Source organism: Ruditapes philippinarum, unplaced genomic scaffold, assembly GCF_026571515.1.
Source record: "Ruditapes philippinarum isolate M1 unplaced genomic scaffold, ASM2657151v2 ctg4675_1_1_1_1, whole genome shotgun sequence".
Taxonomy (NCBI): Eukaryota; Metazoa; Mollusca; class Bivalvia; order Venerida; family Veneridae; genus Ruditapes; species Ruditapes philippinarum.
The window spans coordinates 127,295-153,643 of record NW_026865347.1 but is presented as its reverse complement, the minus strand read 5'-3'; the positions used below and the strand labels follow the sequence as shown (position 1 = coordinate 153,643).

The 26,349-nt window shown below is 31.8% G+C and overlaps 1 pseudogene; it reads right to left on the bottom strand.

Moving 5' to 3' along the window:
• Positions 1-26,337, bottom strand: LOC132728705 (tyrosine-protein phosphatase non-receptor type 9-like; annotated as a pseudogene).
• Between the last annotated feature and the right edge of the window lie 12 nt (positions 26,338-26,349).

Here is a 26,349-nt window from a genome sequence, read left to right as displayed (position 1 = left end):
TGATCAGACTGCGCAGAAAGCGCAGGCTGGTCTGGATCCATGCTGGTCGCAAACGCATTACGTTGGTTTTGTCATGACGCGGCTCATTTCAATTATAACTTTAGTGACAATTTGTGAGTGAACATGTACACGAGTTATTTACATACTGATTTGACAATGTATATAATCATTATTACTAAATTCATGAAAAAATGAGTTTAAAGCAGCATGCCTCCAGATTCATGCTAATTTTCATGAAAATTTTGTAAATGTATTTAAAGTAAAATATTGTTAAGTAACCAAAAGGTTGCAAATTAACACATTACAAACAGCAATCTCAACCCATGTAAATTATCAAAATGAGGTCAAAATATTTAAAAATAGCCTTTATTGCATTAGTTACACAGTAGGACTGTGGTTTTAAATACAGAAATATCATTTATTGCACATAACATGTAAATTATTACTTAATTCTTGGATCTTTTTACTTTTCCAAAAATCTGTGTACACCATTCTCAGGCTTGATTTTATTGCAATATTTTGGCTCATCTGGAGACATGATGCTTTAAAAACAAATGTTGGGGAATAAATAAGTGATATTAAACATTCAATGCTTATCAAAATTGTTTACAGATGCTTACTTTATACATGACAATTATACTAGTAGTGCTTTACTATTTATAGAATTAATGCATGATATCATATAAATAGAAATACATAACACAGACATTCTTATTTTAGCCCTATAGATTTAACATAAAAAAAATCTGTTAAAATGATTAATTTAAAAAAAAATGATTAAAGTCATATGTTTTGTCATGTATTTCATTTGACATAAGTTAATGATTTAATTTAACACCACAAACACACAGAAAGATTTCATTCCCATTCAGCTGTTTTCTGTTGTTACAGTCTCCACCATTTTTTTCTTTTCCAGAATGGTTCACTGTTTCTTTCTTTCAGATCAATCACTTTCACTACCACCAATTGAGACCCAGTCTGTGTCTGGTAGCATTTCATGCTTGATGGCGAAACCAATGATAGCCAGGTGGCAGAAAACGTACTGATCCGGCATTTGTATGCTAAATGCCCGCTGGGAGCGTATTTTACGCACTGTTTCACGTATATTTATTGTGTTTATATGCACAAGTCTATGTAGGCTTATATCTGTGCATATAAATGTACCTGAGAAAAATGAAATAACAAATAGATAATCATTAAGGTGAAAACTGATAAGTGCATAAGACTGGCCTAAAATAGGTTATTCTTTTTAATAATCTTAGATGAATAATGCAATGTACTAATATTTGTATATGAACTCTCAATATGTCTGCTATATGGTAAAGTGATTTTTAAGATTGGACACAAGCTAGCAATTATTTCATTACCTGTAAATGCATACCTTTTGAAAAATCATCAGCCACTAACATTAAGATAATATTATATAAGAATTAAACATTACAATTACATAGCTTAATCAATTTAAATTCACCAAAAGAAAAAGCCACTCATTCTGCCGTCATCAGTAAACTACTACTCTGTGTTCAATTCCATAACAAAAATATGAACTGTATACAGTTCTGTTACTTTACCTGTTCTACCAATGCCTGCACTACAATGTACGACCATGGGTGGTCCGTTGGGATGACCGTTCCACGCTGGCTCGAGTAATCTCATGGAATCTGCCTGACAGGCTCGTACCCGTAACAAAAAGTCGAGGAAACCCTCAGCTGGGGGGATACCATAATCAGGCCAACTGGTGAACTGTAAATGCTTAACTTGTCTAGCTTGACCAGTCTGTAAATATAAGTAGTTTAAATGAAATAGAGTAATGTCAGACTCAGTTTGATTGAGTCTGCACATGAGGGATAATGAAAAAGTGCAACATCCCTCACGCCCCCTAGTTTAAACCTATTCTGGTGTGCATAGACATGTTGTTCTACACCCCTTCCTTGCTTATTTAGTTTAAAATATAGAAATGAAGAAAATTCTATAACATGAATATTAATGGACATTATTCAGTTTTAAGTTTGTATAAAACATATCACGATTCCTGAGCTATTGAAGAGAAAAAAAATAAAATGATGTTTTCTTTAACAAGATGTAGTTTAAGTAATGGAACCAAAATTTTAACATTAAAACAGTTTATCGCAATTTAATTTTATATGATATTTTTCATCAAAGTCTCATCTATACCACAGCTTCAGTGAGAAACATTATTATCTGAGCGGCGCCATGACAAAACCAACATAGTAAGTTCGCGACCAGCATGGATCCCGATCAGCCTGCGCATCTGCGCAGTCTGATCAGGTTTCATGCTGTTCGCTTACAAACACTATTACAAGTAGAGAAACTGATAGCGAACAGCATGGGTCCTGATCAATCTGTGCAGATGAGCAGGCTGGTCTGGATCCATGCTGGTCGCAAACGCACTATGTTGGTTTTGTCATGGTGCAGCTCATTAATCATAACGGCACAAGTAGATAATTAATACTTACAAGTGTATTATGTAGTGTCAGACTGGTTATAGTGTAATCTCTGTTATGTTCCATCCCCCTGTTGGTAACTATAAACTCATCCATTCTTTCCTCAGTGTCCTCGTCTAGTGGCCAGTACTGACCGCACTTAACACGTCCTTTCTCCATTGTCCTGAATTAACCATCAAAATAATGACTGTACATGAACATTATAACCTTTTAAATTTTTCAACCTGTACAGAGCATTAATCCACTGAGAGAGGAAGAATTTTCCATTTTAAATTTCAGAAATGGTCATTACTTTACAAGTGTTAAATGTATAATATGTGTGCAAATACATTTTTGTCACAGCAAAAATGTTTTACTCTCATAAAAACTTTTAAAAATGGAAATGATATAAATATGAATAAACCAATTAAAGAACTGCATGTGAAAGTTGTTTAAATAATGACAAAAGCTAATCTTGTTTTGGTAAAAAATCATTTACTAATCCAGGATAATACGTATTAGGATACAAGTGTACAGTGGAAGCAATTTAATAACATTTATCACTTTATGATTTATAAATCATAATGCACACAGAATTTTCTAATTACAAATGCCTTTTTTTTCCAAGTACAAATGACTGGTCATAACTACTATTTCCTATGAAACTTACTTGGTTGTCATGACTATAGTCACACATTGTGACATCCAAACCATACGCCAAAAATCACCAAATGTTTTTGAAAACGGTCCTGAAAACAGTTAGTAAGAAAAACAAGTTCATTTATAAACTATAACAAATTTTCCAAACAAAAATAATATGAGCATTCATGTTTGAGGAATTTCATTGAGAATTCATGTGTATGCAATTTCTTTGAGCATTTATGTTTGATCAATTTCTGTGAACATTCATGTTTGATCTATGTCTTTGATCATGCATACTTGATCAATTTCTTTAAGAATGCATGTTTGATCAATTTCTTTGAGCATTCATGTTTGAGCATTTTCATTGAGAACTCATGTTTATGCCATATCTTAGAGAATGCATGTTTTATCAATTTCTTTGAGCATTCATGTTTGATCAATATCTTTGAGCATTCATGTTTGATCAATATCTTTGAGCATTCATGTTTGATCAATATCTTTGAGCATTCATGTTTGATCAATATCTTTGAGCATTCATGTTTGATCAATATCTTTGAGTTTCCCATTTGAAATATTTCTTTTTTGCTCACAAGTGTATATGTTAGAGAATGAACCACTGTTTTCTTGCCTAATGAATTTCAAACAAAAGCCTGAATACTCTTATTGATATACTACAATGTTTTTTTAAATGGAAGAATACAACTATTGGAAACACTACACTACACTTTTATTGTAATTTGAATATTCAAACAAGTCAATCTCCTACATATTATTAAAGAAAGAAAATACAACAATCAGTGTATTTTTCGCCTTTTTTTTAAAAAAAAGGTTGGTTAACAGACTTGTTCCAAATGATGGCAAAATTAACAAATTGGGTATTGTAGCAGTTTTTTTCTGTGAACTTTAGCTTAATTTCTCATTTGGAGTATCCAAAACAATTTCAAATACAGAGAAGAAAACTGACATTTAGCAAATAATTTATGTCCCATAGAAAATACTGTGGAGAAAAGTTCATCCTCTCACCTTGTGTGGAAATGTAGGCTCGTTTCTGCATGTACCCATCGACATAGTTGGCATTGATATAATCTGAGGAGGGGTCATCTTCTGTCTGAGGCAAGGTAACTCTTGTCTGATCATAACATAATACATCAGAGTATCGGTTCTTGGGGAGATTGTGCTTAGCTCTGTTTAAAAAAAGAAAGCAAAGTTACTATTGTATAATTGTACAAAATACATCACAATAATTGTTTTTTGATCAAACAGCACTTTACTCTGCACAAATCAAGAAAGGTAACCCTTGTATTATTAAAATAAAGTTTAGCAGAGTATCGGTTCTTGGGGGCTGATTGTGAAATTTACTAAAAACTTTGTCTCACATCTCAGTTGCTACCAATGTTTTAACATCAAGAGCTACCCTATAATATCTCATCCTTTGGCATTATTTTAGTCCACATTAAAAGTGACCGCTATAAATTCCACACCTGCTTGACAGGATTGTTGGCCAAAGAGCCATCGAACATACACCCACCCTGTAAAATTTACCTAGGTAAATTCATGACTTTTTTTATGGTTCAAGAAACTTCTATAATTCGTCAACTGTATTTGAGAAGGTAATTTTTTGTTTGTCTTGGAAAATATTACAGGATAGATTTTGTCAGGTGGGCTTTGTCTGTCTCTAGCTTGACATGTAATGCAAACTCTTTACCCACCACAACCCAAATTGATTAGCCTTTGCCACCAGTATAGAACCAGGCTGGTCTGCACTTCTGTACAGACTGACCAAACACTATACTAATGGTTCCTTAATTTTTTTACTTTAATACTTAAATCTGTTTAACTTAAATGACTGTTCTGTAAAAAAATTCAAAACAGGGCAAATCCATAAAATAACTTCAACAGGTTAAGGGGTTGAATTAATCTGCCACACTGTATATTGCTGGCATGTGCATAAAAAGATAAGCATGGATCATTCATCAGAAGATTCTTCCTGGTTGTTCATTACCATGAAACTCTTCCTTTTATGTACATTTAGTCAGCATCTTTGAATAATCAAAATTAATTACCTGTTTTACTGAAACACAATTTTCTTGGGCCTTTGCAAGCTTAACAAATAACAAACTTAGAACTCAGAACTGTAACAGGGCTTTAGATTTTGAGTGTTGATTTTCAGTTTTTATGTTTTACTTTTAACATAATGGACTTCTTCAAATTCATAGAATATACAAGTCCATCACATATGTACATGTACAGTGCTGTCTAGGTAAAGATTTCAAAGGGCAGAGTTAATTTACAGATATTAAATTGGAAATAACAGCAAGATTTTATATAAATCCTACATGTATATATGGCTTAACTTGAGATAAATAAGAATCTCTGGTTATTAAGGTGACAACAGACACTTTCCGTGGTACTCACATAAATGTCATTTAAACCAACTTATTTTAGTAATAATTGTTATTTATTTAATATTTGTGCATTAACCCATTACTTCATATACACGCCTTTTAACGCCTTTTTCACCCCCCCCCCTTTTTGTTGTCTCAAATGATGAAAAAATGCCTTATTTAGGCCCCAAACACTTGTTTTTGTTTGAGAAATGTTGTTAAAAAAAGTGACCTCTTTTTCGGCGCGGCCCCCAACCAAAAGATACATCAGGGGGTTGCCAGAAGGGGGATGTGCCCCCTTCTGTTTGGGGGGGGGGTTTGAAGGGGGACGGAGTCCCCCTCATCGCCAAGAAAATTTTGGACTTGTGAGAGGCTGTAAATGACCCCAGATTGATCATAAGGTAACGTGTAACCAACGCTGAAAAGCATTTGACTCTATCTCAATCCATTGAGAAGTTGCAGCACTTTGAAATCAATTTTGATGGAAAAAATCAACGCAAAATAGTGATTTTTGGCAATTTTGAGATGTCCCCTCGTTGCCATGGTAACAGAAAATTTAAGCCTGAGCATGTTGTTGCAAGGGCAATGGTCCAGTCAACATTTGTGCCAAGTTTGATTAGTGTTGAAGCAGTTTTTATAGTATTATAGCAATTTGAACTTGTAACGGGAGACTTTTCAATGAAAACAGCCATTTTTCACAAAATGCTCATGAAGTAATGGGTTAATGAAAAAATAAAAAAATCTACAAAACAACAATTTTTCTTCAAATTTAATATGACAGACCATGTTTAAACATGAAAAAACGCGATTAAGGGTAATTTCAAGTATTTTCATCATTTTCTGTTAACCCATTACTTCATATACACGCCTTTTAACGCCTTTTTCACCCCCCCCCCCCCCCTTTTTGTTGTCTCAAATGATGAAAAAATGCCTTATTTAGGCCCCAAACACTTGTTTTTGTTTGAGAAATGTTGTTAAAAAAGTGACCTCTTTTTCGGCGCGGCCCCCCAACCAAAAGATACATCAGGGGGTTGCCAGAAGGGGGATGTGCCCCCTTCTGTTTGGGGGGGGTTTGAAGGGGGGCGGAGTCCCCCTCATCGCCAAGAAAATTTTGGACTTGTGAGAGGCTGTAAATGACCCCAGATTGATCATAAGGTAACGTGTAACCAACGCTGAAAAGCATTTGACTCTATCTCAATCCATTGAGAAGTTGCAGCACTTTGAAATCAATTTTGATGGAAAAAATCAACGCAAAATAGTGATTTTTGGCAATTTTGAGATGTCCCCTCGTTGCCATGGTAACAGAAAATTTAAGCCTGAGCATGTTGTTGCAAGGGCAATGGTCCAGTCAACATTTGTGCCAAGTTTGATTAGTGTTGAAGCAGTTTTTATAGTATTATAGCAATTTGAACTTGTAACGGGAGACTTTTCAATGAAAACAGCCATTTTTCACAAAATGCTCATGAAGTAATGGGTTAAATGTCGTTGATCATCATAAAAAATAACATATTTGAAAAAAAATGCCTTTGTAAATGATTGATTTTGAATAAAAATCATAAAATTTTAAATCGTCATATCAAAGTCATTTTTTATTTTTTTGTCATCAAACTTTTGGAAAATAACCATATTTATATTATCTGGGGAACCGTGTCTCTTTTCTCAAATCAAAGTGCTGCAGCACTGAACGCGACGGACATGCAACCGGAGAGACATTTTTTAAGGAAAAAAAAACAAGAAAAAAAAACACACACACACAGCAGATATAACAGAGACAATTTGTTCCATACAAGTTCGAGATTTGTAGAGCAATATATTTTATGTGTCCCAATCTGATATAATTCTGATTTTTCTACTTATACAGAATGAAATTTATGCCTAAAAACTCTGGTCAAACTTGTAAATCAGTCTCCTTATCGATTTATTCCAAAGAATGATTATGTAAATAGAAAAAAAAAAACTGTCAAACGAAATATTTCTCTAAATAAAACCATGCAAAATTAACTTCAAGCATATACATTATACACATGAGAATGTTATTTTTAAGCTGTCCTTTTCAATTTCACACTAAATTCCATTTTTCAACTTGTTTCCTTCTTACAGTTGTATAGAATTTCTTAAAGTATTGCATGTAAACCGCTGGTTTATTACATGTATAATGTGTACTCCCTAATCGCCTGTCCGGTAAAGCAGAAATCTATTTTTAGTATATCGAAGGTTAACTCATATCGTGACCTAGAAAAATATGCTAACAAACCACAAGAATCGGAAGTAGAACTGATATTATAACTTCCTTCAATAAAGATTACCATGAAAGACTACATGGTGGTAAAGTGTTGAAAAAACTTGTTACATGCATTTTCAAAAATAGATATATTTATACTAACCATTATACTGTATCTAATTTATTAATACATGTAAACTGCTGAATATTCAGCAACCCGCGGTATGAGTCACGAAAAAAGTTTTTTCTTTTTAATTTCGCAAGTTTTTTCTAGATCAGAAAAAAATTTTTATTTTTTTAAAAATAAAGTTTTTTTTATAATGGGAGAAAAATTTATTCCTAAATAAATAATTTCAATGGGAAATCCCGAGCTTAAAACCTTTTTTTATAGTATAAAATTTTTCTGTCCTACTTTTTCGAAAAGCCCGTAAAAACGTTTCGGGAGTAAAATTTGATATTTCCCCAAATAAAAACTACAGGAAATACAAAAAGTTTTTTTTCAAACAAATTTTCTTTAAAAATTTTAAAATTGGATAACCCTTAAATTTTAAAAAAGAAAAAACAAACATTTGGAAGAAATTTTTAAAATATCCGACAAAAGTAAACTGGTTTTTAAAGGGAAACAAATTTTATGTTTCTATTTTTATGGGGTGTTTTTTGGGTTGGGGAAAACCATTGCGCGATTGTAGCAGACGAAATCCCATGTGTAGATGACTTAGCTCTGAACGCGCCTGAGGGCGCGTCCGTTGCAAAAAATATTACGTAACGTCAAACATTTTATGCGACTTTTTTCACCATACATATTACTTAATTAAAGATAATTAAGTCGCTGATTGAGCAAACAAAAATCCCTGACACGGTTCCCTCTGTAAATGAATTTCCTTTCATATGCTTTAAACCGCATGTTAATTGCTTGATTATTAAAAAAGTTATGCCGATTCAAAGTTAGTCCGACCCGCGTCAAACGAAGTGTCATAAATCGGCTTGTTCTCTCTCGGACCCCTACGTTTCACGCTAATAATTGCATAATACACAAATATCGCACCAGAGAGGTCACAAGTTGCGGTAACATACCTCTAAAACATTTTATGACCCAGTGACATCTGACCAATTTAAAAAAGCTGCTGATTAATATCAGTTTATAGCCGAAATTTCTTCAATTCTTAACGTGATTTATGTCCGTTTCTGGTGTCTGTCGCACATTCACGTGACTTTCGGTAAAATTTGAGGCACATCAGTGGGGGGAGAAATGGAACGCATTTGCGCACCGCTAGCGGGGTATTTAATTGTTTCCTTTTTGAAGTTTATTTTTATTATCATCAGCATTATTATTGTATTATACCAGTGTCATCTGCCATGTGTATTCGTGTATGAAATTCCGTTAAAATATAAAATAAAATAACAAAAAACTGAGCTTCTGACATCTTTTAAAGTCCATGGTAGATCGATGTACAAAATAGAACGGGATATTATATATTTACTCCACCAAATTAATAAATGCTTCACATATTTTAATAGAAATAAAAAGGTATTACTCGATCATTATGATCTGGCGCTTCTTGATTCTATTATCATGAATATCATGTATGCACGGCATAGAGATCCAGTTTCTACCGGGATAGACAATAAATTTCATACTTTGTCCCAGGTTTATAAGTACTGTGTTCGATTTACTGGCGAACAATTTATTCAAAGCATTCATGCACTGATAATATATATTAATATCTCTTTTTATTGATTCATAGAGAAATAATCATCCTTAAACAATCTAAAATGATACTCATAAAATATGTACAGTATCTGTACGATACATGAATTACGAGTAGTATGGACCAGTATGGACCGGTAATTCACGGATATATGGAACTACCGATTTCCCTCATTGATGCCTCAACAGGGGGCGGAGCGTTATCGATAATTGACAGGTTACGCGAATTGCAGATAAAAATGGTACAGGTACCGTTTTTAAAAACGTTTAAAAACACATTTTTTGGACTAACTGCTTCCAAAATTAAATCACAATTGTGTTCAGAAAAGGTTGATAAATCTACTAAGCAAAAAAATCTCATTTTAGGTATTTTCAGTGATAATTGACTCCCGTTGTCACCTTAAGGTTGACTATTGAATTTGAAGTGTCACCCTTAAAAACATGACTTCCTTCATATCCCAAATAAAGACAGACTCAAGTTACAGGTTATTTTTTGATTCTAGATGACTACTGTATACTTACTTTGATGCAATAAAAAAGTGTCTGCAGGTGCTTCTCGTCTGATTTCAGAATATTCCTCGTATAAACCTTTCTTCCCTTTTGTTTATAGTGCCGCGACTAGTTCAGCGACGGTCATTCCTCCTTCTTTCTGCCATATGTATAGAGTCCTCCCAATATATTAGATACTTGCGATGTGGTCTCTTTTTTGCAAGGGTTTTGGAGGTGGCATTCCGTCCATATTAATGTCCATGGGATGAGATTCTGGGCTTTTCCTTACCACTATTGCGACTGGAATTCTGTATATTACCCGAATCATGTCTACGCTTTGATTTACTCCGCCAACCTTCCTTTTCAACATTCACTTCCTTTTATCACGTCCATTAATATCTATCAGATCAATCTTTTTCACCTTCTTCGTTACTTTGTTTTTCTGATACAGTATCTTTAGAATCCTCCGATTCTAGGATAGGCCGCCATCGTTTACATGAAAGCAAAATCTGAATTTTCACTAGAACTATGCGATACCGATTGTTTTCGAGAACAAAATATGAGTCTAGAACCTCAAAATTAGACTGATGAATTTGAGCACACAACTTGTAACCAAAGGCGATGGTTAACACTAAGGTTTCTCCAAATTTTTTGGGGAAGAGAATCACGGGGTATATGTTGGGAGGAGTATTGGGTCTTTATTAACTGTGTAAACCTGGAATAGTACAAATCTGTCTTAAAATTATGTTTAACATGAAATGAGGTTTATTCACCTGAAAACACTAACTATGGTAAAAATTAAATTTACTGTGTATCATATGCATATAGAAAATACGCATATACCCTTAAATCTCTATATTTATATCTAAAACACAATTTTTTTTCCTCTGTGAGGAAACTATTTTTGTTCTACATAATATTTGAATCAAAGATAGAGAACAGAGAAATTGTTAAAAGATATAATTGTCTTTTAACCTACTTTTTGAACAAGAAAGCATGCAAAGGACTTCCATGCCTAGATCCAACAGAGTTGGGGAGTGGGGGGGTAGTGGGTCTATTTTGTCATTGTAAAATGTACACAACTTATTTACATGTTATAAAGTGAAAATCACCCACAATGAAATCAGCTGAAAGTTATAAACCTTTGCCACATTAATAGTAATAAAACATCTGCACTTTCATGCAAAGTCTTTTTAGGCCCCAAACTTTTTTGGTAATAGCTCAATTTTTGTTAGGGTGTCACGTCTTCTTCCATCATTTTTTACTAACAAGGTTACAAAATTCAATAACCCGGTAAGCGATGTTGGTTAGTTATTTAGAGTTTGACAAAGAGGAGAAAAAGTTTAAAATTGATTCTAGACATTCCCTTAGTTTCTTATAACAAGATATGAACAATTTGTTTGTAATTTAAGTTTGTACTCACCAACGTACTTTTTTCTGATCTGATCGAGTACGGTACAAAACTAATGGAAAATGATCACTCCATATTTTAATCAATTTTGAGTACAAAAATGCGAAACAAATGTGATATCGGTGTCATAAAGAACAAAGTTTCGTAATGTATGGGTTGAAAATCTTAGGATTTTATAAGTATGTTTAAGCAGGTTATCTGGTCTCTGTTAAAACAGTTAGCATTTTTTCTAACCATGACACCCCTAATTGTTGTAATTCGGATAAGTAAAAGTTTGTCGAGAGATAAATATATCAAACACCAGGTGGTTCTAAACTTTTTTTTAAATTCAAATGCACTGTTCCTTTAAATTCTGATAAACTGTTCCAATTTTAAATGAACTGTTCCTATTTCAAACGAACTGTTCCAATTTCAAATGAACTGTTCCTGGATATTCAAATGAACTGTTCCTTTAAATTCAAATAAACTATTCCTTTAAATTCAAATGAACCATTCCTTTAAATGAAATGTTCCTTTACTTTCTAATTAAATATTCCTTTAAGTTCAAATGAACTGTTCCATATTCAAATGAACTGTTCCTTTAAATTCAAATAAACTATTCCTTTAAATTCAAATGAACCATTCCTTTAATTGAAATGTTCCTTTAAGTTCAAATGAACTGTTCCAAATTCAAAAGAACTGTTCCTTTAAATTCAAATAAACTATTCCTTTAAATTCAAATGAACCATTCCTTTAAATGAAATGTTCCTTTACTTTCTAATGAAATATTCCATTAAGTTCAAATGAACTGTTCCAAATTCAAATGAACTGTTCCATATCAAATGAACTGTTATTTTATATTCAAATGAACTGTTCCTTTAAATTCAAATGAACTACTCCTTTAAATTCTAATTAACTGTTCCTTTAAATTCAAATGAAATATCCCTTTAAATTTCAATGAACTGTTCTTTTATATTCAAATGAACTGCTCCTTTTCATTCAAATGAACTGTTCCTGTATATTGAAATGAACTGTTCCTTTAAATTCTAATGAACTGTTCCTTTAAATTCTGATGAACTGCTCCAAATTCAAAAGAACTGTTCCAAGTTCAAAAGAACTGTTCCAAGTTCAAAAGAACTGTTCCAAATTCAAAAGAACTGTTCCAAGTTCAAAGCAGGAAAAATCTATAAAATAAATTTGACAGTTTAAATCTTTACTTTATCATCTCTGGAAAAGACTTTATACTGAAATAAAGCACATATATCATTAATAATCTTCAGATGCATTAAGAGTAATACTTACTCTATCTCGTAATTTCTCTCTCACAAACAGACGTAATATCTTAAATGGAGCTTTAAACCATAGTGGTGCAGTCACTATAAGCACTTTCTTTAGCCTAGCTGGATATGCTCCCTGGAAATAAAACAAATATTGATATAAATCATGTATGTATTTAATATGTTTATCAATGTATAATAAGTTTATCGATGTATGTATTTAATATGTTTATCAATGTATGTGTATAACATGTTTATCAATGTATGTGAATAATATGATTATCAATGTATGTGTATAAAATGTTTATCAATGTATGTGTATAATATGTAATCAATGTATAATATGTTTATCTATGTATGTGTATATGTTTTTCAATGTATGTGTATAATATGTTTATCAATGTATGTGTGTAATATTACATGCTTATCAATTTATGTGTATAATATGTTTATCAATTTATGTGTATAACATGTTTGCCAATGTATGTGTATATGTTTATCAATGTATGTACATAATATGTTTGCCAATGTATGTGTATAATACATGTATATATGTTTATCAATGTAAGTGTATAATATGTTTATCAATTTATGTGTATAACATGTTTGCCAATGTATGTGTATATGTTTATCAATGTATGTACATAATATGTTTGCCAATGTATGTGTATAATACATGTATATATGTTTATCAATGTAAGTGTATAATATGTTTATCAATGTAATTGTACAATATGTTTATCTATTAACATCAGCCTTCTGGCAACAACTTATATTACCCACGCAACCATTGCAGACAAATATCAGCTAGGACATGTGAGATATATCAGTTTCCTGTACAAACACTTACTGCTGCAAAGTTGATAAGTACGGTTATTCAAGTCTTAAAGTCATTAATTAAAACCAGTTTCAGATTTTATATCTAGTTTCAGTTTCTTAAGGAACTTATCTATGAGTAGAGCTAGTGAATAGGACGCCAATTAAACCAACATCAAGTTATCTTTAAGGAAATTTTTTAGATAAAAATATTTCAATGTTTTTTTTTTGTTTTGTTGGATATTAAGTAAAACCAAAGTCATTTGTCAGCTTTACTGGTGGAGAAAAAACTAGCTACCGGGATAGCTTCCTCACTTGCAAGAATCTGATGTCCCTGCAGGCAAGGATAAGTAATTTATTGTCAGAAATCTTAACCACTCAGCTACTGGGTCACCAAATTCTATGAATGGGTTTTCTAAGTATTCATCAATTTTCAAGAATGAGTGAAGGCTTTTTGGCAAACCAACTTCCTGTTAATACCATCCCCTTTCAGTCAAATGTAATCATACAAGAATTAAGTGATTTTAAGTGCAATTGAATTTGATCTCAAGACAATTAACATTAAATTTCTATCCAGAATATTAATCTTATTCTGAGAATAACTCATTATAAGCCCATTGGGCCCCAAATTTATACAACTTTTTTGTTTTTTGATGTCCTGTAACAGTTTCTTAAAGTTACTTGTTAAGTATTTTGTATGGAAGTTAAAATAACACTTTGTTTGCATTTTGATACTTTTAGAAACAAAGTATTTTTACATTTAGCGCTACTTTGTTCCGGCAATAATCGCTGTATGTATAAGTAATGTCATGTCAGCAAAAAAGCTAAACGTGTAACTTTTTAAACGGCAACCTAAAAACCATGTTAAACGTTTAACCCACCGTACTAATAAAATTCTTAGATTTTCAGCATTAACTTTGTTTGTTTATGATTAGATATAACATTCTTGTTGAGTTTTCTAGTACTCAAATTGATAACAATACATATCCAATTATGGATTAACTTATTTTAGTAGGGCTGTACCATTTGCCATCAGATTACATGTTATCGGTTAAAAAATACAATATTGAGTACATTTAAAATACAAACAAAATGTCATTTCTTGTTATAAAATTAAGGTAGGGTTCAGAATCAATTTAAAACATTCTAGGCTGTTTGTCTGATACTTACCCCAGTTACCGTTAAGTAAATTTTCTAACTGGTTTTTAGCTAAAAACCGACTGTACCTGTTTAAATGGATAAACGTGATACCCCTAGTATGTATTATCAAACTAAAATAAAACACATATCTGCCCTTTCTTAAGAGGAAACAAGGGTGCCATAGTCACAAAATACGCCCGTTTACGAAAGCTTTAGATGGAGATGGGGGCATTATGGATAAGTGTTATCTAGCAAGCAAGTTTTTATTCTTGGCACTGTGTTGTTAAATGAACCTTAAAACAAATCAGTAGGGAAGATATGCACAGGATGTGTGACCTTGACCTTGGTCGCAGGGACCTGAATTTTATGCATGGCACTCAGCCTCACAATGATGAACATTTGTGCCAAATTATATTGAAATCCCTCTATGCATGTAGAAGTTTTGCTCCAGACAAGCGTTTTTCTATGAGCTCTAACTGTGACCTTCACCTTTGACAAAGTGACTTGGTTCATGTGCAGGGCACTACGTCTCATGGTGGTGAACAATTCTATAAAGTAACATTAAAATTCCTCCATGCATGTAGAAAATATGCTCCGGACAACATCTGGATATTCAATCATCTCCAGTGACCTTGACCTTGCAAATATTAACCTAAATTAAATGTGTCACACCTGTAGTCATGATAGTTACCATTTGTGCTACAATCCATCAATAAATGATGACTAAATGGTCCCTATACACATCTTCAAATTTTTATCTGAACTTTGACCTCTATGTGTAACCTTGACTTTGGTCGCAGGGATCTGAATTTTGCGTGCGACACTCAGCCTCACAAATGGTGAACATTTGTGCCAAGTTATATTGAAATCCCCCTATGAATGTAGAAGTTTTGCTCCGGACAAGCGTTTTTCAATGAGCTCTAAGTGTGACCTTGACCTTTGACCTGGAGACCTGGATCATGCATGGAGCAATGCATATCATGGTGGTGAACATTTCCATAAAGTATTATAAAAATTTCTTCCATACATGTAGGAGATATGCTCCAGACAAAATCTGGATATTTCACCATCTTTAGTGACCTTGACCTTGCATATATTGACCTAAAGTACATGTGTCACAGCCGTAGTCATGATAATGACCATTTGTGTTACAATCCCTCAATAAATGATGATTAAATCGTCCCTATACACATCTTCATATTTTTATCTAAACTTTGACCTCTATGTGTGACCTTGACCTTGCTGCAGGGACCTGAATTTTTGTGCGCGACACTCCGCCTCACAATGGTAAACATTTGTGCCAAGTTATATTGAAATCCCTCTATGCATGTGGAAGTTTTGCTCCGGACAAGCGTTTTTCAATGAGCTCTAAGTGTGACCTTGACCTTTGACCTAGAGACCTAGTTCATGTGCGTGACATGGCTTCTCATAATGGTGAACATTTTCTATGAAATTTCATTAAAATCCCTCCATGCGTGTAGGAGATATGCTCCGGACAAAATCTGGATATTTCATCATCTTTAGTGACCTTGACCTTGTATATATTGACCTAAATTATATGTATCACAGCCATAGTCTTGATAATGACCATTTGTGTTACAATCCCTCAATAAATGATGACTAAATGGTCCATATACACATCTTCATATTTTTATCTGAACTTTGACCTCTATGTGTGACCTTGACCTTGGCCGCAAGGACCTGAATCTTGCGCGCGACACTCCGCCTTACAATGGTGAACATTTGTGCCAAGTAATATTGAAATCCCTCTATACATGTGGAAGTTTTGCTCCGGACAAGGATTTTTCAATGAGCTCTAAGTGTGACCTTGACCTTTGACCTAGAGACCTGGTTCATGTGCGCGACACTGCTCCTCATAGTGGTGAACATTTCTATGAAGTTTCATTAAAATCCCTCCATACATGTAGGAGATATGCTCCGGACAAATTGGACGCCGCCCGCCCACCCGCCTGCCCATACGCTCGACCGCCCGCCCGCCAGGGGCGTTCCCATAATACATCCCGTTTTTCAAACGGGCGTATAAAAATGTACTGATTTCTGAGGGTTAATGTGCCTTTTTCTTGTTGATGAGAGTTGGTGATGAGGTCACCACATTTGTACCAATTAAATAAACTTCACAGATTATGACAATGTTTTTATATTGTTTTTTTTTTTCTGTCTCTATAGTTAGGTTTTAAGTTACTCCATCACTGGTAAAGTTATATGGCAACTTTTCAGCTTTAAATTTGGACAGAAGGCGTCAGATGCTCCTCTATGCATTACCTTACGATCCAAGCAAGCATCTGAGTATATGTAGATCCACCAACCTTCTAAGACCAAGCTGTCAAGCTTCCTCACAAAAGTCCCTGGTAAAATTTAACCCACAGAAGCTAGGGACAATTGGTTTGAAACAAAGGACCATAAATAACCAATTGGTCACAGAGGTCCCACACTGATAAATGAAGACATAACTTGTCAATATACTCAAATGAAACACAATAATCATGGATTCTGCTGCCTACTGTCTATCTATATAGAGAGATTTATCTTAACTTAATATTATTTAATGGTTAAAATATATTTAATTTAAGCTCGATTGCGAAGCAAGTTCTTGCAACTTATATTAATCATTTTCGAATCCGCTTCCTGGAACCAACCAGTGCTGGTGTCATATGAAGAAACATGGTTGTGACCCAAAAAGGGCTCAAGCCCATGATCCCTGGGTTGAGAGGCAGACACCTTGACCATTAGGCCACCACTACCCTTTAAATTGATAATAAAAGTATGTTGAAGACATACCTTAAGCATGTTGAGAATTTTTATGCTAAGATCGTAATCAAAGTTGCTGTATTTGGATTCTGACATATCATATATAAACACTATCCCGTGACGCTGGGTCTCTCGACTGTAATTAAAATAAAGAATAATATGTTTTAATTTTAGTAATTTGATTTTAAAATCTCTTTAACTATCACAAAGTAATTCATAATAAACAGTTAAGATAAGTAGTTAACAGCAAATTCTTAAAATTCCCTTTAATATACCAACCAACGTTTTGGCTGGACAGACTTCTTCAGCATACATAAATAAATAATAAACAGGAAATTATGTCAACGTCACATGACGTCAATAGCAATGGTGTCAAAACATAACAAATAGTTTGGCGTAATAATCATAGACAAGATCATTTTGATGCATTATACTAGAGATACTGCCCTAATTCATAGAATATCTAGCATATAAACATGTTCAGCAACCTAAAACATTAAAGCTGAATGCCTCCAGATGAGCCAAAATATTCTAAGAAAATTAAAGTTGAGAAAATTGTACTAAGATTTTAAGAAAAGTAAAATAAAACAAGATTCAAGTAAAAATTTACATATATTGTGTTGTTAAGGACTGATTTTGCAGTATTTATAACCATATTTCTACTGCGTTACTAATGCAGTAAGGGCTATTTTTGCTTATTTCGTCCTCATTTTGGTGGGTTATTTTCGTGGATTGCAAGTGCTGTTTGCAATGTGTAAATTATTTTCTTTGTTCACTTCACAATATTTTACTTTTAAATACATTTTTAAAATTTTCATCTGGAGGCATTATGCTTTAAATGATAACAAAAAGTTTACAAACTAGATGTATAGTACAATCTTTAAAGAGTAATTAAAGATGTTGTGGGTTTTTTCCCACACCATATTCAATCTGAAATAGCTCATAACTTTTATAATCAAGGTCATAGCATAAAAATGCTGTATACTGATAAAGAGATAGATAAAATTACATTTTAGATAGATAATTTGACCAATAATGTGTTAATGTGCTATGAAACTAACAAAAAAAAATCATTTTAGATAATTTCAAATTTTTTCTAACAATTTACTTCCTTGTGAGCTATACATAGATAATCATATATATTATTCATCATATGATAACTAGCTCATACCAATTGTTATTATTCCTTATTCTATATACAGAATAACCCTGCAAAGCAAGACCACTTGATGTTCTTTCAAAAGGTGGTCTTAATAATAATGGTGTGGTCCTTTCTTTAAAGGGTTAGAGTGTCGTTCAAACTATGTTCGTTTTCTTAGTTAAGACATTGCTTAACAAATACATTAACGAGTAAGTATAAGTGTAAAACATAAATGCCCTGTAAGTTAAAACATAAGAAATTTCAAATCTGTGTAGAAATTTTGTAAACTTTAAACATTTTACATGGTAGTTTAGTAATTTAGGGCTTGAAGTCATACTTCAAATTATCCAAGAGAATCCTTGAAATGTGATAAGTCAATACTCAGGCATAGCATACAAGTAACCTACCTCTCTAAAGCAGCATCAAGCAGATATACAAGTGCCTTGAGGACCACCTGGTGTGTTGTGTCTGTGGGACTGTGATATTTTGCTGTAAATAATGCTATACCCGCACCATGACTGTCTCTCCCAGACTAAATATTCAAAAACATCGGCACATTATATATATTTCAATAAATTTGTACTTGATACAAGAGTTTACATCACAAATCTTTCAGTTATAACTATTATATTAAAAACAATGTCAAAAATTAGCATATTTTCACTCAAATAACCCACTAAAGATTTTGTCAAAATTCGAGAAATTTATTTGCAGTTTTTGATCAAATTTAATGAATCTTACCAAAACTGTAAATTTTCCCGTAGTTAGTTCTTTCTGCAAATTTGGATCACTAAAGTCTATATCTTGTAGTTCTTCTTTAGTTCTCATCTCCTATAAATAAAACACTTATTAGTATATTTACCCTAAAAGACCAAATATGGTAGAGACTGAGCAAATGCAATATATGGTATTAGTAATTAATATAAAACAAGAGCTGTCAGTAGGACAGCATGCCCGACTATTCTCAGTGCTCGATAGCTAAACAAAGGCCTGGATAATGTAGAATTTTTTAAGTTTAAACAGGTCTATAATTCTGTCAAATTTCATTTATGAGTTATAGGCCTTGGACAGTGACCTCTTATTATGCTTTCAAATAAAAGTGTAAAGCTACAACTGATTCCTTTCAGTAGACTTGGAGATACCAACTTGTAAGCATTGATTAAAACAAAGTGTGATGTTGATGACAAAGCAAGTTGAGTATAATAGCTCTCCCTATTCGTCGAATAGTCAAGCTAACAAGGCACTGGTTCAGACATCTTGAAATTTTAAAACAAAATATATACAGTAAATTAATATATATTGTAAAATTGCTGTTAGCTATAAAGCTTGTATTATACATGTATACACATAAATGGTTTCTACTAGAGGTCACTAAGTTAAGTAAGTTTATAATGTTATTGAACAACTTTTAGCATGAAATGTTATATTTTGAATACAATATGCATGTAGCTTTAACTCCTTAAAAAATGTTGTGTGAAGTGCAACTTAGGTCACACAGCCACTGTACTAAAACAAAACTGAGAGGTTCAAGTGATTAATCATTACTTTAAGTGTGACAAATTATCAAGGAAAATTATTATTTATGTAATAATGTCCTCATTAAAATGATCAGTAACTTAAGTACATTGTATGTATAAGTAATAGGAAAATATTTTATTAATGGTGCAACTGAAATTTAGTATTCTTTACCAATGTAGAAAAAATTAATATCTATCATATGTTTAAAATGACACCATAGGAGCATATATTAAGTATCAGTACTTGAATTTATTTTATACTATTTTGAGTAGCTAGTGACGGAAGTAGGGATACTGATGGGGGGAAACAAGGGGGAGGGGGCGGCGGGATAAAATAACAAACCAGATAATGAATGAAATAAAATGTGAGCAGGAAGAGAATACTTGAATATAAGGAGATGTTGACAAAGTGCAAAACAATGTGAACAATTGTTTAACTTGTTCAACTCATTTCCTGATTCCTAAAGATTAGAAAATCGATCACTTTTCTTAAACTAAAGTATGTTCTTACGGCCTTCATTTCCTTATATGGTAATCAGACCAAACAATAAATATTCATACCATTTAGCCATTCAACAAAAATTACACCCAAATTTATCTAGTTTGTTCTAATTTTTATTTTAAGATTAGGTTCCTGGTGTTACCATCCCCTAAACTAGCAACAGCCAAGTCCAAATTCAAAGTTGGACCATTCCATTTCATAAATATAGTGAGTTTGCCTCTGACAATTATTATCAATACCTCGTGAGATCTATACAATTCCACTGCCCGTCTATAGTCAAATTTCCTGGCCATAAGAAATTTAACAGCTGTGTTTCTCGGAAATGGTGGTTGCTGTTCATTCTGACGGTATGCGTTCACCTTCTCTGAGAATGTGTTCAATATCTGAAATAACATATATGCTTGTGTTATCATGTATGTTCTGAATAAGATAAATGCACAATTACACATCTATTGTGAAATGGCTGTTAAATTCATTACTTAAGCTGAGTTTTTTATGTATTTGGTTCATAGTCTTTCTTAGATACATCATACATGTACCTCTAAAAATAAAATACAATGTCCATGTATGTACAATGGAAATACACATTTTGTATGACACTAAAACAGAATTTGTTAGATTGTTTAAAATCATGAGATGAAACAAACTGAACAAAAAATACAATCATAATTTGCTGTATAATATATATTTTAAGCCATTAAAGTGACATATAATTATTAATGCTATTTTTCACTGCCAATCAATTAATTAATTAATTAATTAGTAATATATTTCAAGAGAATGACTACAATAATGGTGATAGGCCAATAGTTGATAATGAAAAAATGTTTTGGACTGTATGTTAAAAATGTACATAAATAAATTATCAAAAGACTGCCCTACTCTTTAAAAAAAAGAATGTTACTGATATATTCCTAACAATATTTACAGAAATGCCTGTGCAGTCACATGGATTACTGATTATTTTTGCATTTAACAGTAAATATCAATTGAACGCAAGTATGGTAAAATGTAAGGTTACCGGTATTTTGACTTGTGCACTCACCATTTACACTTGGATGGGCATAAATTAATGTCACTTAAAGAGTAATTTTTTGAAAAGCTTATTGGATAAAACTTGATATTAAATTTTGTGCTTCCATCATAACTATCAATAAAAAAGAGTTCAAAGCTAAGCCACTTCCGATGATGTTAGATGATACTATGAGTGCTTTTCTAGGGCAAATTCAGCCCCATTCCACTCCTCAAAAAGTATTTTTTTCCCCTATAGCTGAAAATAAATTTCCTGTAACATAAAAAATCACTTATTTACAAGAGTAGAACAAAGATTTGAAAACACAATGGTATTCCTCTACAGTTAACATAACTTATATATATACATGTATTTGGAAAACAATGGACTGTTTTGTCTAGATGCAGGGCAAGTGACCCTATAAATTTACTTGCTCTCACAAATTAGTTGCCCTGCACTTTGATAAACAAAAATAGTTAAAATTTATCAAAAACACATGACTCAAATTTACTATTTACTGGTCCATCTTGGTAAAACTGGGTTTATTTAATAACATATTGCTGTATTGTACTTTTCATACTTTTAATATATAATTAAAAAACATCCTTTATATGCATCTTATCAATAAAATTAAGAAGAAATAGATGCTGTGGCAATATCAACTTGTGGTATGTTACGGTTTTGCCATATCCTTTTACCGAAATGGAATTATTAATCCCAATATAGGATTTTAAGTGAATTTATGTTATCTGACAGGTAGATATCATATAAAATATGAAATAGCCATATTTCAAAAGTAAAAATAGTGGTTGAGTGAATTGTGTGACCAAAAGTGTTCTGTATAGTTAAAATGTCTAAGTACAATAAAATAGCAAGCTCGAAGGGCCTGCTTGCAAAGCGAGCTTTACGGTAACACGAGTACCTGTTAGATAGTGATGGTTTTGAAAACTTTCGTTCGAAGTACCGATTTGACACATCGCAACTTTTTGAATTACAAGATAAGGATAAAAGCCGAGGTATTCTGATTGGAAACAGAAGCGACTGGTGTCCTGTGCACTTACATGGAAACCATAAAAGGAAAGGGAAACCATTAAAGGACAGGGAACCAGAATAAACAGAAGCAGTGTATAAAATACCTAATAACAATTTTAAAACAGAAAATGCAAAATAAAAATGAACGATAATTTTATACTATTTCACGGTAAAAGAAAATCAAGCTCGCTTTGAGTCTTTGCCTTTTTCATATTAAAAACTGTTAAGTAAAGGTGTAGTTTAAACTGAGCACTACTGAGCAGCCGGCGATAGGTTTAATAAATATGGTTGTATTAAAAAGTTCTATAATTTTTTTTTAAAGAACTTTCTTTGAGGCTTTGCCTTATTCATATTATGTTAATCATAATGACAGTAAGTTATGATAAAAATGGAAAAAATAAAATTTCTTGCTTATTACCCTGAAATACATGAAATATTTTAACAAGCTTGAAAAAATATTATTTAAAAGTAAAACAGATACTGAAATGGGTTTGCCTAAAATACGAAAGTGACATTTTTGACGAAAGTGAGCGAAAGTGACTTTTAAAATATTAATTGTAACGTTTTAATAGACTTTTACAATAAAATTGCAGTTTGTAGACGTATATTATTAGAAATTACTTATATTTATTATGAAAAATAATCATAATGATGATTTATTCGGTTTTTATTTGCATAATTTATATACACAAATTCTTATATCTTCCTTTCGCTTATATTGAAAAATACGAAAGTGACTTATAAAATATAAAATATACCATTTAAATTGAAATTATTTTTACTATTATTGCACAAAGTGGAAGTATGATATCAGAAAATGATAATATTTACTTTCAAAGATAATCTTTATGATGATTAAATCGCCATTTATTTTGCATAATCTATATACACAAGTTATATACAGAGATCTTCCTTTTGCTCGCATTGAAAAATACGAAAGTGGCTTACAAAATATCAAATATACTGTTTAAATTGAATGTATTACTAAAATTGCAATTAATTTGTAGACGTACAATATCAGAAGTCAATTATATTTATTTTTAAAAATAATCATTATGATGATTTAACCGCCCTTTATTTGCATTACACAAGTTAACAGATCTTCCTTTCCCTCACATTGAAAAATACGAAAGTGACTTCAAAAATGTCAAATATAGCGCTGAAAGACGCATGTTTTCAGAAATGAATAAAATATATTAAAAAAAATAATCATTATGATGATTTAATATCCATGTATTTTCATAATTGCTGTATACCTGTTCTGATATCTTACTTTTGCCCACATTGAACAATACGAAAGTGACTTAATCGGACGAAAGTCAATGTCAATATTCACGACATTAATGTTTTTTATAATAAAAAAATAAATGAGTCATTTTCATTATTATTCATGTTTTCATGGTGATTGACCTATAATTGATGATGAAATGACTAGCACAAAATATAAAAAAAAATCCAAACTTATAAAAAGATTGAACTTTACCGATATATATAGTACGATATTTATAGAAAATTCCGTGGATTACTTATTTCCTTTTTTCATAGTGAAATATCATTTTAACATAATGATGGGAAATTCCAAATTATTTTTCAAATTAACATGTACATTGCTCATCTACACCTGGATGAGCACAATAACTGCCACTTTAATCCATGCAAGATATCTATGGTGGTGCAGAAGAAAGGTTAATTCAATTGTCCACTCAATAAACAACCGGGCAAGTGTCATCAGTTACATACCTATGATTGGATTATAATAATACTTTAGTGGGATTAAAGCGTCATGCGGTCACCGTCGTGTGTACTATCAATTAAAGTGGGTGCGAAAATGATATGACAACACGTGTTTGCATGTAAACATATTCATACTTTATTTTGTCTCATTCGTATACATGCATTTTCAAACATATATACAACTATTCACATAAAACCTACATAAGACCATTCCATTTAAGAATTTCAAGAGACATAATAATAATGAGAAACACATTCAAGACCTATTACTGTTAGATTAGAATCAAACAGTATAATTACAATATGACATGTATGATATATAAACAGAATATTAAATGTTAGGTAACACCATCGTTAATCAAAAATTAAAAACTGCCCGAAAAAGACGATGTAAGAAATTGAGACCTGTAAATCGGAGCCCTAACGCATAAATTGTATAATTCATGTTTTTGACAATTATAGTTTACATAATAAATTTCATTTTTCATCTTAACATATTAAGTTTTATAAAAATGATAGTTACTATAGCTTATAAGATACATCTACAAACTGCAATATTATCACGAAATCCTATTTCAACGCTATATTTGATATTCTGTAAGTCACTTTCGTCAGGCTCACAGTAAGCGAAAGGAAGATCAATGTCTGAGCTTGTGTATAAATATTATGCTAATAAATGAAGATCAAATCATATTGATTAAAGATACTAGTTTTGATAATATATGTCTACAAACTGCATTATTAATATTAAGTGCAATTAAAACGCTATATTTGATATTTTTAAAATCACTTTCGCTTCCTCTCCTTAACATTGAAAATACGAAAGTGAGCGAAAGTAAGATCTCTGAAATTGCTATATAGAAATAATGAAAATGCATGAATATTAAAACCTCATAATGATTTTTAAGTATTTTTTATTCATTTCTGAAACTATGTGTCTACAAACTGTTGTATTGATATAAATTCAAAATAAACGGTATATTGAATGTTTTATAAGTCACTTTCGTATTTTCAATGTGAGCGAAAGGAAGATCTATGTAGTTGTGTATAGAAATTACGCAAATAAATAGCAATTAAATCATCATATATAATGATTGTTTTTGAAAATGAATATTATCAATTTCTGATAGTATACGTCTACTTAGAGAAATTTTAGTAAAAAATCAACTTAACCAGTATATTTAATATTTTATATGTCACTTTAGTATTTTTCAATGTGAGCGAAAGGAAGATTTCTGAACTTGTGTATAGAAATTATGCAAATAAATGGCGATTAAATCATCATAATGATAATTTTTAAAAATAGATATTATCGATCAAATTCCAAAACTATACGTCTACAATCTTTTATAATTATATAGATTCAAATTAATCGCTATATTCGATATTTTGAAGTCACTTTCGTATTTTTTCAATCTGAGCGAAGGAAGATATCTGAACTTGTGTCTAAAAATAATGCAAATAAATAGCGATTAAATCATCATAATGATTATTTTAAAAAATAGGTATCATCAAGTTCTGATAATATACATCTACAAATTGTAATTTTAGTAAAAATTTCAATTAAAACAGAATATTTAATATTTTATAAGTCACTTTCGTATTTTTCAATGTGAACGAAAGGAAGATATAAGAACTTGTGTACTGCAGTATAGAAATTATGCAAATTAGTAGCGATTAAATCATCATTATGATTATTTCTGTTAATAAATATAATTATTTTCTAATAATATATGTCTACAAACTGCAAGTTTGTTTTAAAAGTCTATTAAAATGTTATAATTACTATTTTAAAAGTCACTTTCGCTCACTTTCGTCAAAAATCTGACCAAAAATCTTACTTTCGTATTTTAGGCATACCGTACTGAAATAGATCTATCAAAAATATTACAAAATTTCATTCCTAAATGTCAAAAATTTTGAGCTCAGTTTCAAATATTAGATAAGCAAAAAAAAAAAAGTTTGTTATTAAATTTTACCTTTTCTTCTTCTGCACTAAGATTGGAGGCTGCCATCCTCAAATTACATTAATTAAATAAATCTACTCTTTTTCTCTTCATTATCATCAACCCCGGAAGTTCATGCGGTTTTCGGTAGATGTCGTCCGCTTACATTTTTATGTTGCAAAAAA